This window comes from Gymnoscopelus braueri (genome assembly GCF_963280865.1).
Source record: "Gymnoscopelus braueri genome assembly, chromosome: 8".
Lineage (NCBI taxonomy): Eukaryota > Metazoa > Chordata > Actinopteri > Myctophiformes > Myctophidae > Gymnoscopelus > Gymnoscopelus braueri.
Genome location: NC_137609.1, coordinates 47,932,600 through 47,938,670, shown reverse-complemented (window position 1 = coordinate 47,938,670; position 6,071 = coordinate 47,932,600).

Sequence of the window (6,071 nt, the reverse complement as noted above, 5' to 3'; positions counted from 1 at the left end):
CCCCATATGTTATATATTAATCGAATCACCTTGCTACTGCTTGACTAAAGACTATCTATATTCAATCAATACAAACATGGGGGCAATACAATGCATACAGTAAAGAAACAGCTTCAATGGAGAGCTTCATTAGAATGTTTCAGAGAACTTTCCATTCCTTGGGAGAAAAAAACAGAAAAATGACTTTGTGGGAACGTCCAAAGGTCGAAACGTGAGCAGAAACCAGACCTTTGTTGTACTTCTTTAAGATTCAGCGCAGCCTCTCGGATGCTTAGAGGCCGTTTTTCTCCCAAACTAAGTTTGCTGACAGTCGTCGGGCCACTAATCTATCTCTGAATATTTGGAGTACAAAGATAATAATGACACAAGTCCCCTTTCCGGGATCGTATATCACGGTGACATATGACTGATGTCGTACATCAGGTCTCACACTGCGCTCAGTGGTGGAAAGTAACTAAGTGTATTTACTCAAGTATTGTACTTAAGGACAATTTTCAGGTATTTTTTTTACTTTACTTGAGTATTTCCTTGTTTCCCAATGCTTTATTGGTCTACTCCACTACTCCTCAGAGCCAGATATTGTGCTTTTACTCCAATACAATTATTTGACAGCTTTAGTCAGTATTTACTATGTAGATTTACATTATTATTTCAAAATATACATTTGCCAACATGGATGTTCTGAAATATCAGATCTACAAGCTAACAATGCGTCATGATGTGACACACTGTGAGCTTGTAGGAGGCTCTCAAGCCATACTATAGTGGCTCGAAAACAAAAATCACTTTTGGACATATTTGAGTACTTTTATCTTTGGTACTCTAAGTGATTTATATGAATGATGCCAATAGTATGAATACAGGCCTTTTACTTGTACCAGAGTATTTTTATATTGTAGAACTGCTACTTTTATTTAAATAAATAAAAACATCTGAGTACGTCTTCCATCACTGCCGGTGAATCAGACCGACGTCTCAGTCAGGGAGTGGTATATCTTGACATCTTTACCCTCCAGAGGGCTGGTTGTGTTAATCAATGATTGCTTTGACCTCCTACTGCGGTGTAATTAACCCTCACCGTCCCCTTGCGTTCAACATCTATCGAACGGCTAAAACAAAGACAGATAAACATCGCAGGAGCCCCGGCCCACACAAAGTTACTTGCCTTTTAAGTTTGTTCGACTTGACAATAACAGCAGCTGGTGGAAGAACTGAGATTGCGTACTTAAATAAAGGTAGCAATACCATAATACTTAAATAAAGGTAGCAATACCATAATATAGAAATACTTGTTACAAGTAAAAAGGTACACATATTCAGAGTTTGACTTGACTAATTGGCATCAACATGTATACTTACAATATCCTATATTAAAATTCCCTAGAGGGTGGGTCGACAGCGGACCGCAGACGTCACATACGCAACATCCGGACTTGCCAGGTGCACTGTTACTCCGATCTGCACCAAACATGGCACAAGCACTGTTCAGGGGTCTGCCATGAGAATAGTCAAGGGCCAAAGGCCCCATGGACAGCAGCTGCATTGACAGTTACTTCAGGACCATGGACAGCAGCTATAGCGACAGTTAGGGCGGTTTCACACTGGATCCGTTTTCATTGAAAACGTTTCCCAGATCGAATGCTGGCCTCAGTGGCCTGCATTCACATTGGGCATAGATCCTATCGCACCACAGAACACATGCATATACACCCCCGATCCTACAGGTGGCGGCATGCACATAGTGTTTCCCCTGTGGACACAGACGTCATCAACTATGCGACAATGTTTGTGCTGGTCACGCACAAATATGCGTTTAAATATGTTGAAAGCAAGGGGGCGGAGTTGCGGCTGGTGAGAGAGTCTGAGCGCACTGAGGGCAATGAGCGCACAGAAGTCAGAAGGCTGTGTTGTTGACGGACAACGGATGCACGCTTATGAGAAACGACATAAATAAAACCTGGTGAAACACTTGTGTGCATTAGCGCAAGATGAGGATACAGGAAACATTCAGTCTAAATGTCCAATTTGCTAACCTTCACAACTACTAATACTTTTGTATTTGAAACTTTAAATTTCTCTAAATATTATAAACTTTCACGACAGCTTAAGTACAAAAATATATCATTTATGAAAAGGCAACTATAGCCTATACAGTGAAGTCCGACTGAATGACTGAAACCTTGTATTGTGAATTGTACTTCCATGTACTGTTTCTCAAGTCTCATGTCTAAATAAAGTACATCAATCCAACGTCTTTTCTTTTTTGACTCTCTTGGTGTGGGGATTATCTGGCACATGTATGTATCTGTTATGAAAGAGAAATTGCATCATGAGTGAAACGGCTATAGTCCTTGGGAAACTATAAACCTACGTAGGCCTACATCTAAATGAGTTACCATATTTACTTACAAATTTCAAATTACAAAGCCTTATAAGCTATATATTTCTGGGATGCATAGTAGCTGAAACTCCACAAGATACCCACAAGATATACTATATGCGCTGCTCGCGCACCTGAAATGCGCGATGGAGACCCGCCAATGTTTCATGACTGATAGACATGAAAGAAGGCCCTTCACAGCTAATAGAGAATTTTTAATTTTAAGAATCGGTTCAGAATTGAATGAGTAAAATTGTTAGAAAGGCTCCCATAATATAAGTTGATTATTATTTCAATTGTTATGTTCCACCTTAAGAGTAATATGCACCAGCCCACCTTAACACACTCTAATGTGTGAGGGGGCCGTGATTTTGCCATAACTTCTTTCATTTTTTTAAAATATATATTTTTAATGTTTATTTTATTTGAAAGTGGAGTATCCCTTTAAGTGCGCAATGCATTCTGGGGCGTTTTCATTCATTCAGTAGCACCGGCTAGAAGAGCAGTGTTTTTGTTGGCTGTTTTTGTCGAGTTTATATACCGTCACCTATTCCAAATAGCGGGCCACTTCCGTCTAATGGTACGCTTGCTTTCACATTGCAGCGTACCGTACCCGAAAACGCATGATCCGGATCCGAAACTGCCTCCGGAGGTGGTTTCGGGAACGGAACGGTTAACCGTTTCGCGGGTCGATTCGCTACATTCACACTAGCCAAGCGGTCTGGAGCGCGCACCCGGGACCTGAGTGTGAAAGCGCCCTCAGTTACTTCAGGACCATTACAGCAACTACAGTGATAGTCACTTCAGAACCACGGATAGCAACTACAGTTACAGTTACTTCAGGACCATACAGCAGCTAGAGTGATAGTTACTTTAGGACCACGGACAGCAGCTACAGCGACAGTTACTTCAGGACCATGGACAGCAGCTAGAGTGACAGGTACTTCAGGACCATTACAGCAACTACAGTGATAGTCCCTTCAGAACCACGGACAGCAACTACAGTCACAGTTACTTCAGGACCATAGACAGAGCAACTACAGTGATAGTTACTTCAGGACCATGGACAGCAGCTGCAGACATATTATGTTAAATGCCTCTCTCTCTCTCTCTCTCTCTCTCTTACCACGGACGTCGACAAACGTAACACCCGGACTTGCGAGGCGCACCGTTGCTCCGATCCGCACCAAACTTGGCACAAACATTGTTCAGGGGACTCCAGGGACCATGTGCGGCCCCCAGGGGCCCACAGGCGTGCTGTTGTTCCAATCTGCATCAAACTTGGCACAGACACGGTTCAGGGGTCTGCCATGACAATGGTCACACCAGAGGCCATGGGTGGTCTAGTTAAAGTAAAAGATGAGCTTGTAGATCAGCTATTTTTGACTGTTTTGGAGTTAAAAAGTACAATATTTGCCTCTGAGATGTAGTGGAGTAGAAGTATAAAGTACTGAAAAACAGAAGTACTGAAGTACAGAAAAAAATATGTAAAAAAATGTCCTTAACTACAGTACTCGAGTACATGTACTTAGTTACTTTCCACCACTGCCTTTTAAGTTTGTCCAACTCGACAACAGCCACCGCGGCAGCAGCACCCGGAAAGTCCTTATTTAGCAAAATGTAAAGTTCATTGTTTTCCTCTCAATATAATTATACGCCTATTGATCGGCCGGCATTGACCTGCTTACAGTAACAAGTGAATGTAAATTACAGAGGTTAATTAGCATGATGGAGTGTCATGAGCCATCAATACGCAGGCGGGATGAGCAGGCAGAGACTACGCCCGAGGAAAGGAGCGGGGTGGAGAGGTGGTGGAAGGGAGGGGGGGGGGGGGTCTATCAATCTATTATCCTAAAGAAAGGTAATGATTTGTGTTCACACAGCACAGCATAAACATGTCAGCAGAATTTATTATTTCTCTATTCTCTCTACTCTCTCTCTCTCTCTCTCTCTCTCTCTCTCTCCTCTCTCTCTCTCTCTCTCTCCTCCTCTCTCTTCTCTCTCTCTCTCTCTCTCTCTCTCTCTCTCTCTCTCTCCTCTCTCTCTCTCTCTCTCTCTCTCTCTCTCTAAGCCCTATATATTTCATTGACCGGGCTCTGCCAGGGGTGGGTCTGTTAGCCTCGCCTAACCAGACTTTCAGATATCGAAGCCTACACTGAGAAGTCTGGTGATGTTCTAATTTTGTGTGGGCTTTGTGTGGGAATGGTAAAAATAAAATAAAAAACCTGCATTGCAGAACCACTACGAAGGACGTAGGGCGGTCCTTCCAAATCTGGCCTAAACACATACAAATGATTTTGTATGTGTCCAAACAATTTGCAGGCGGAGATATCCGATCGACTGGTTATGTGAGACTCGGGGTCTATACTAGACTCCCTCCTCTTTTCCCTCTACACCATCTCTTCACTCAAAATAGCCGATCTACAAGCTCACAACATGTCACAATGCGACGCGTTGTCAGCTTTGACATTGGTTATTTTTACCCAATGTTCACCCCAAGAATATGGACACTAGTGTTCATGTTAAACAGCACCCGAATACAGGACAGAGTAGAGGGGAACTTCAACTGTTCTGCGCCAGGCCCAGACAGTCACCCACGGGTGCAGACAAGGGTGCAGACAAGATGCATGGGATAATTAACAGAACAACAGTTTTACTCACAGGATAATATCCTCAGGGTTTACTCACATGAACATAAACCTGCTGTCATAGACCGTCCATCAGACGACAGACAACTGACTGATAGAGGACGAGGTACAGCTTTCTGGATACGCTCATGCATGTGTAATGGCAGGGGAGTGGCCTACGCAGGCCGAGGTGTCAAACGCGTCCCAGTTCAACAAAGCTGAACCAAAGATCCAAAGATCCTATGGGTCCTTAACCCATTAAGACCTGAGGCCGATTCAAAACATGTATTCTAACTTTTTTCTGAAAAACGTTACGTTACTATATCAGTGGTCCTCAAACGAGGACCCCCAAAAGTCAGGAAAACTTGCCAAATGATTTATACATTTGACCCAGCACGCCAAACTGCTAGTCATTGCGGCTTTTTGCATTTTTGTTTTTCAATGTCATATGAAAGCAGGGAATCATAGCTACAAATATACATATTGGTTGTGCAGTTTGACCCACCAGTTTTGGAGAATCTTATAGAGTGATGTCTTGCAGAGATGTTATCTAAAAAGAATAAAATAACAAAAAAATCTGACATGACACAGATGCTTTCCCCGATTGAATGGGTTATTACGAACATACTTCTTTCCAAGCCTCATCATAAATATACTAATTATACACGTAGGAACCACATTGACCGCCGCTGTTCCTTGGAGTGATGCATCAATCATATTGGCAGGGGCAAGCCGTGCCTCAATAATGCATGTTCATGGATTAAAGCTAAAACTAATCTCATGAAGTTTGTTGTGTTTTTGTGTGTGGAAAAAGTACTAATTTGTTTTACTCTGTACAAGTAAAAGTCCGGAATTCAAAATGTACTTGAGTAAAAGTACAAAAGTATTGGTTTCAATATGTACTTAAAGTAACAAAAGTAAAAGTACTAAATGTTTGAAAATAGTAAAATACCTCAAATTTGTACTTAAGTACAGTACTTGAGTAAATGTACTTATTTACTTTACACCCCTGGTTAAGCCAATATGTAGAATTATGACGTTGTGTTAATAATGTTGAAGTTATT